The following is an 8,842-nucleotide window of genomic DNA, read 5'->3' as shown; positions in this document are numbered from 1 at the left end:
TCTCAATATAGTATATGCCAAGCCTTGCACCAGTATAGTTTACTGTATAGTGTAGTGGTATACTATTAAAGGATAGTACGAGCCTGAGCATATAATACAGTGGTATAACAATGAGGGTGGGTACGAAGTTTGGCATATAATATAGTGGTATAATAATGAGGGTTGGTATGAGGTTTGACATATAGTATAGTGGTATAATAATGAAGGGTGGTACAAGGCTTGGCATATATTATAGTGGTATAATAATGAAGGGTGGTACAAGGCTTTGCATATTATATAGTGGTATAATAATGAATGGTGGGTACAAGGCTTGCCATATATTATAGTGGTATAATAATGAATGGTGGTAGAAGGCTTGGCATATATTATAGTGGTATAATAATGAAGGTGGGTACAAGGTTTGGCATACAATATAGTGGTATAATAATGAAGGTGGGTGCACGGCTCGACATATACTTCAGCAACTCTACGGCTCATTTTGACCACTGTCTGTATGTATAGCATCCCTCATTCTCCACCTGTATCACCCCACTATCTGTGGTATGTAAGCTCCTTGGAGCAGGACCCTCACCCCGACTGTCTCCATCAACTGATTACTACATGTCACAGTGGTTTTGTTCCTATTCCCCCTGTTTTCATAATCGCTGCGGAATATGTTGGCGCTATATAAATAAAAATTATTATTGTATGCCTAGCCTTGTTTCCAGTATATTATACTGATATAAAAATGAGGGATGGTACGAGGCTTGGCATAATAATGAGGGTGGGTACACAGATGGGCATACTATATACTGATATAAAAGCTTTGTATATAATAAACTGGTACAATAATGAAGAATGGTACAAGGTTTGGCATTTAATATAATGGTATAATAATGAGAAACGGTACGAGACCTGGCATGTGATATACTGGTATAATCATGCGTGTGGGTACACGGCTCGCTGTATACTATACTGGTATAAGAGTGAATGGTACAAGGCTTGGAATATATTATGGCTGCCACTCTTATGGAGGCTGACTGTCACTGTTATGGGGGCAACAATGGGAATGCCATCTCCAAGAAACAAATAATGAAGAGCGATCAAAAAGCCAAATGTACTGCAAAATGGAAGCAATAGAAACTGCGGGACGTCCCGCAAAACGAGCCCTCATACCAGAAGACGGCGGCTGGGACCACTTATAAACATAGTACAGCAAAGCCCTCCATAAATCCGCATAGTTGTGATCGCAGCGACCAGCAGAATAAAGTTATATGGTACATCAGGCCTAATGCACACGTTCGCCTCTGGATCCCGCAGCAAATACTGCCCATAGACATGCCATGCAACAGCGGAAATAAACAGCGATTTTCCGCTCAAGGAGGAAAAGTCGCAGCATGTCCTATTCTAGTGCGGGCCTCACACGGACGGCCTCCTTTGCAGTCAATTGAAGCTGTCCGTCCCACAGCAATTCCGAAATGTCAATTTTCAAATCGCCACAGATCCGCCTCATCGCCGGCGCACCATTCTCTGCACTGCGCATTTGTGGCGGCTCGCCAGCCGGCACATCGGCAGCACGAAGAAAAAGATATCGCACTTTCCCCATGTGAAAGCCCCCGTGGATGTGAGGCGAGGAATCCCTTCATCCCATTACTCTCAAAGGGGTAGCAGCAGCAGCAATGGGGGAACTCCCCGATCCTCCATGACAGCAGCAGGGAATTCCTTCACCCCAGTAGCGCCTGCGATGTGTTTCCCGTGTAGCATCGCATCATGGTGCCATGTGAGAAAATATCGCTCGTGTGCATGAACTCATTCAAATGAATGGGGTTCATATTTGTGCATTTCGGAACCGGCCTAAGGGAGCGTGCAGAAGTAGCGGAAGTGGCCTCAGCTAACCAGCGGCGCTGCACTCACTGGAGGCCGCCGAGTGAAGGGCTGTGCTGACGGCTGAGGGTATACGCGGCAACGGCTGAGGGTAAACGCGGCAGCCGCTGAGGGTAAACACGGCAGCCGCTGATATCAGATGTGGGTACGCAGATGATTTTGAATCACAACCCGCACTAATGGTGACTTGAGTTTGGCACAAAATTTTCCACTATGACAATACGCAGAATTCCTGCTCCATGTGAGCGCCCCCGCAGGGGCTCTCAGACGGGATGGAATTAGCCGGCGCGGACATTTCTGCATCACCATTATCCCGGGGGCTTGCAGTCCACACTTGGTGTAATCCGCTCTTCTTTACTTCAAAACTGCAAGATTAAATGCTGCAGTGGGAAATCCTTCTGAATCGGCATTGAGGACGTCTTGTGGGATTGTTGTTGCAGACTTGTAACATTCAGGAGATGGAATTCCGCATTTAGAGTCTGTGCAAAAAAAAACACAAGAAATTCTGCAACATATTCCACAGTTAAAGGGGTGTGAAAGCTTTCATAAATACGCCCCAAAGACTATTAGAGGCAGAATGGAACATCCCTTTAATAGGGGCATCCACAGAGCTGACGGGACCCCATTCCTTCTACGCCGGCGCGGGGTCTAAGTGGTGATTATTGTAATCTCATTTGGGAGGCCCAGGAGTCTCAGGGGATGTTCACAAGGCGTAATTAACTTTTTGCCATGGTTTTTGGCAAAGACCCGAATGCAGAATCTGCCCTGTCTGCGGGCAAAATCCACATGTGGACTTCCAACGCAGAAAATCACATTTCCGCCCCAAGAAGTGACCCGTTGCTACTTGATGCGGAAAGCTGATTTTCCGCATCTGATTTCTGCACGTCAGTGTGGCCCATCGTCCCACCCTGTGAACAGACCCTCAGAAGCTTAGTTTGGTGGATCTGACATTACTGATGCTCCAGGCATCACAAGGTTACTGTTGGGGGTGTCCTCAGACTCCCACGTTGGCACTGTGCATTGGAGGTACGCTGGGACCCCACATTGACACGTTCAAATACCCCATGTTGGCAGACTAGGTAGCTACAGTGATTCCTAACCCAACCTCATCCAGGACAGGAGAGCCTGATGCTCGATTGCTTCTTTATCTCATATCTATGATATAGAAGTCTCCTCTATGGTGGTCTGGCATGACAATCTCTGGGGTCCGATGCGCATCCATCACTAGCTATGGGTTAACAGGGAAGACAAATAGAAGAGTCCTCAGATCTCCATCATCTGAGATTGCTTTATCTGTTCTATCTATCACTATATGTGTATATAATAGGGCCAGCTGGAGTAGTGTAGGGATTGTATCACTATATGTGTATAATAGGACCACTGGGGCTGGTGTAGGGATTATATCCCTATATGACTATAATAGGACTACCAGGACTAGTGTAAGGATTATATCACTTTATGTATATAATAGGACCACTGGGGGTGGTTTAGGTATTATGTTCCTGTATGTGTATAACAGGACCACTAGGGTTGGTGTAGGGATTATATCACTATATGACTATAATAGGACCACCAGGACTGGTGTAGGGATTATATCACTATATGTGTATAATAGGTGTAGGGATTTTATCACTATATGTGTATAATGGAACTACCAGGACTGATGTAAGGATTATATCACTATATGTATATGATAGGACCACTAGGGTTGGTGTAGTGATTATATCACTATATGTGTATAATAGAACCACTAGGGCTGGTTTAGGGATTATCTATATATATAAAGACGAAAGCCCTCACTGACTCACTCACTGACTGACTGACTCGCCACTAATTCTCTAACTTCCTGATGTTGAAAAAACATGAAATTTGGCACAAACATAGATTATGTCCAAAATAGGAAAGATAAAGACCCAACTCGATTATTCAATTCTAGCACAAAAGAATTAGCGTCCAAATTTTATGTATGGAATCTAATGCTCCCACTTCCCGATGTCGTAGAAACATGAAATTTGGCACAGGCACTGAATATGTCATAAATAGGAAAAGCTAATGGGTCCCAACTCGACTATTGAATTCTAGCGCAAAAGAACTGGTGTCCAAATTTTACGTACGGAATCTAATTCTCTCACTTCTTGGTGTCATAGAAACATGAAATTTGGAACGGGCATTGATTATGTCATAAATAGGAAAAGTTAATGGGTCCCAACTCGATTATTCAATTGTAAGCGCAAAAAAATTGGCATCCAAATTTTACATACGGAATGTCATTCTCTCACTTCCTGATGTCATTTTATATAAAGGAAACGTTGCATGGTTGCCTCCACGTGGTGTTTTCTGGGTATCGCAAAGAACCATGCAAAATGATGAACATATTTTTTCCTCGGTATCTCTAAAGTAACCACGACGTCATAAGATTTTCTGTGTGAACACCAGATAAACACCAGTACCAAATTAACTCGAGCGAAGCCGGGTATATCTGCTAGTATGTGTATAATAGGTCCACCAGGACTGCAGTAGGGATTATATCACTATTTGTGTATAATAGAACCACCAGTAGTGGTGTAAGGATTATATTACTATATGTGTATAATGGGTGTAGGGATTGTATCATTATATGTATAGGATAGGACCACCAGGACTGGTGTAAGGTTTATATTACTATATGTGTATAATATGTGTAAGGATTATATTACTATATGTATATGATAGGTCCACCAGGACTGGTGTAAGGATTATATTACTATATGTAAATGATAGGTCCACCAGGACTGGTGTAAGGATTATATTACTATATGTATATGATAGGTCCACTAGGACTGGTGTAAGTATTATATTACTATATGTATATGATAGGTCCACCAGGACTGGTGTAAGGATTATATTTTTATATGTATATGATAGGTCCACCAGGACTGCTATAGGATTATATTACTAAATAGGTATATGGATTATATCACTATATATGTATAATAAAACCACCAGGACTGGTGTAAGGATTATATCACTATATGTGTATAATAGGTGTAGGGATTATATCACTATATGTATATGAAAGGACCACCAGGACTGGTGTAAGGATTATATCACTATATGTGTATAATAGGTGTAGGGATTATATCACTATATGTATATGAAAGGACCACCAGGACTGGTGTAAGGATTATATTACTATATGTATATGATAGGACCACCAGGACTGGTGTAAAGATTATATTACTATATGTATATGATAGGACCACCAGGACTGGTGTAAGGATTATATTACTACATGTGTATAATAGGTGTAAGGATTATATCACTAAATGTGTATAATAGGTGTAGGGATTATATCACTATATGTATATGATAGGACCACCAGGACCGGTGTAAGGATTATATTACTATATGTATATAATAGGTGTAGGGATTATATTACTATATGTATAGGATTGGTGTAAGGATTATATTACTATATGTGTATAATAGGTGTAGGGATTATATCACTATATGTATAGGATAGGACCACCAGGACTGGTGTAAGGATTATATTACTATATGTGTATAATAGCTGTAGGGATTATATCACTATATGTATATGATAGGACCACCAGGACTGGTGTAAGGATTATATTACTATATGTATATGATAGGACCACCAGGACTGGTGTAAGGATTATATTACTATATGTGTATAATAGGTGTAGGGATTATATTACTATATGTATAGGATAGGACCACCAGGACTGGTGTAAGGATTATATTACTATATGTGTATAATAGGTGTAGGGATTATATCACTATATGTATACGATAGGACCACCAGGACTGGTGTAAGGATTATATTACTACATGTGTATAATAGGTGTAAGGATTATATCACTAAATGTGTATAATAGGTGTAGGGATTATATCACTATATGTATATGATAGGACCACCAGGACTGGTGTAAGGATTATATTACTATATGTATATGACCAGGACTGGTGTAAGGATTATATTACTATATGTGTATAATAGGTGTAGGGATTATATCACTATATGTATATGAAAGGACCACCAGGACTGGTGTAAGCATTATATTACTATATGTATATAATAGGTGTAGGGATTATATCACTACATGTGTATAATAGGTGTAGGGATTATATCTGTTATCCTAGCAGGCATATCACCCATCTCCACCAGTATTAGTGTGTGTTAAGCACCTGCTACCACTGCTAATGTCACTTAAATAGCAATCACTGTAAGCCCCCTGCAAAGTGACAGATGGGGCACAGAGGACGGAGGAGGTTTATCTTCAGCTACCTGTATAGCCATGTCATAGATGTCACATTGTATCTATCAAGCCCAACCTCACTTGTATCTCTCCCTTTGTACCTTTGTATATCACGTACTGGTGTTTTAGCAGTCTGGGTGTATAATATATGTGTGATCAGTGGGTGGACTATGAGCAGCCTCCCCCCTGTACACACCCTGTCTGTGCTAGCCATAGACGGAGCCAGCAGCAGTCGGGGGCTCTAGGACCCCGGGGCTCTGCACATCTCCTTTGTCTTCCAGCTGATCCAGCGCCGGGTCTCATCGCAGCTGCTCTCTTTACGTATGGTATGTACCTTTATATTATCACAGCTGCTCTACCTACTGTATCTACCTTATATCATATTATCACACCTGCTCTGTATTGTATGTACCTTATATTATATATCCTCATACCTGTTCCCTGTATGTATTGTGTCTGATTTATATGTTATATCATACCTGTTCTCTGCATGTATTGTAGCTACCTTGTTATCACACCTGCTCTCTGTATGTATTGTGTCTACTTTATATGTTATATCCTCATACCTGCTCTCTGTATTGTATGTACCTTATATGTTAGATCATCACACCTTCTGTCTATATTGTAGCTACCTTACAATATATTATCTCATCTGCTCTCTGTATGTATTGTAGCTACCTTATATTATATATCCTCATACCTGCTCTCCGTATGTATTGTGTCTGATTTATATGTTATATCATACCTGCTCTCTGCATGTATTGTAGCTACCTTATATTATATCCTCATACCTGCTCTCTGTATTGTATGTACCTTATGTTATATCATCACACCTTCTGTCTATATTGTAGCTACCTTACATTATATTATCTCATCTGCTCTTTGTATGAATTGTATCTACCTTATATTATATATCATCACACCTACTCTTAGTATTGTATCTACCTTATATGTTATAGCATCACGCTTGTGATACAATATATATATATATATATCTACCGTATATAATATAATCACACCTGATTTCTGTACATCTTGTATCTACCTTATACTATAATCATCACAGCTGCTTTCTGTACACATACTTTATATTATATCATCACAGCTATTTTGTATGTATTTTATATGCCTTATGTTATACTGTATATTATCACAGCTGTTCTCTTTATGTAACTTATAATTGGTTTTTCCTTCTCTATATACTTCCCATTATAACTCTCTCTCTCTATATTTGCACTGTTCTCATATATCACTACATCTGGCTTATATCTCTATACTGTTCCTATATATGCTTTCCCTATAAAACTCAGGGTATTGTCCCTACAGCATCTCTTGACACTGGGGCTTTGTATCACACACTGTCCCTATATCTCTCTACACACTCCCCCTATATCTCTCTATACTATAATATGTGTGTATAAGATATATATACACACACACACACTGGCTGACATACCTGGCTTCGCCCAAGTCAATGTGAAGAAGCCCTATTGATGAGTCATTTAGATATACTTCATATATTTGGGGGTGAGGTGGATTCTCCTCAGTATAAGGGCTTCTTCACATGGGTGTGTTTTAGTCCCGTTATGCGACTGTGATAATAACAGCCTCATAATGGGATGAAACATAACCATTGATTTCAATGGTTTTGTTTTCATTAGCGGTATTGTCTCCAATTAATAGTATGGATGAAAAAAAGATAGGACTTGCCCTAACTTTCTCGCACGCAGTATTAACTATGTACGGAAAGGTAGGGTCGGACCCATCTTCCCGCTGTTTATTTCAAACTTGCGCGCTATGGGGCGAAGTTTGGTTGGCCCAAAGAAAACAGGAAAAACCCTGGTTCATGGGCATGTACATTCCATAGCGGCGAGCGTAGTTCCGCATACGCCCTTGTACTTTTGCCCTATATGTGACGTGGATTCTTTTCAGTATATGCAAATTCAGATGGGGCAGATTCTCCTCAGTATATACAGAAGGTGAGTTAGGTTCAACTAAGTGTATACACAGATAGAGGTGAGGTATATTCTCCACAGTATATACACATGGAAGTGAGGTAGATTCTCCTCAGTGTATACGCATAGAGGTTTGGTAGAGTCTCCTCGGTATATACACATCGTGGTGACATAGATTCTCCTCAGTATATACACAGAGAGGTCAATTATATTCTCAGTATATACACAGAGAGGTCAATTATATTCTCAGTATATACACAAAGGGCAGTTAGAATCTCCTCAGTATATACACACAGAAGTGAGGTAAATTCTCCTCAGTGTAAACGCATAAAGGTGAGGTAGAGTCTCCTCAGTATATACACAGAAAGATCAATTATATTCTCCTCAGTATATGGTCAGGTGAGGTAGATTCTCCTCAGTCTATACACATAGAGGTGAGGGAGATTCTCCTCAGTATACACACACAGAAGATAGATTCTCCTCAGTATATACACATAGAGGTGAGGTAGATTCTCCTCAGTATATACACATAGAGGTGAGGTAGATTCTCCTCAGTATATACACATAGAGGTGATGTAGATTCTCCTCAGTATATACACACAGAGAGGAGGTAGATTTTCCCAGTATATACACACAGAGAGGAGGTAGATTCTCCTCAGCATATACACACAAAGGAGAGGTAGATTCTCCTCAGTATATACACACAGAGAGGAGGTAGATTCTCCTCAGCATATACACACAAAGGAGAGGTAGATTCTCTTCAGT

General features: G+C 40.4%; 1 protein-coding gene across 1 annotated transcript in view; it reads left to right on the top strand.

Moving 5' to 3' along the window:
• Positions 1 to 6,366: 6,366 nt before the first annotated feature.
• GPC2 (glypican 2) overlaps positions 6,367 to 8,842 on the top strand; it is a 46,989-nt gene continuing 44,513 nt past the window's right edge. The window contains exon 1 of the mRNA XM_066593782.1: positions 6,367 to 6,448. The gene's annotated coding sequence lies outside the window, so the exon portion shown is untranslated. The remainder of the gene's footprint in view (positions 6,449 to 8,842) is intronic.

Source organism: Eleutherodactylus coqui, chromosome 2 (assembly GCF_035609145.1).
Source record: "Eleutherodactylus coqui strain aEleCoq1 chromosome 2, aEleCoq1.hap1, whole genome shotgun sequence".
Lineage (NCBI taxonomy): Eukaryota > Metazoa > Chordata > Amphibia > Anura > Eleutherodactylidae > Eleutherodactylus > Eleutherodactylus coqui.
The sequence above is the reverse complement of the archived record's forward strand: the minus strand, read 5'-3'. Positions and strand labels throughout refer to the sequence as shown.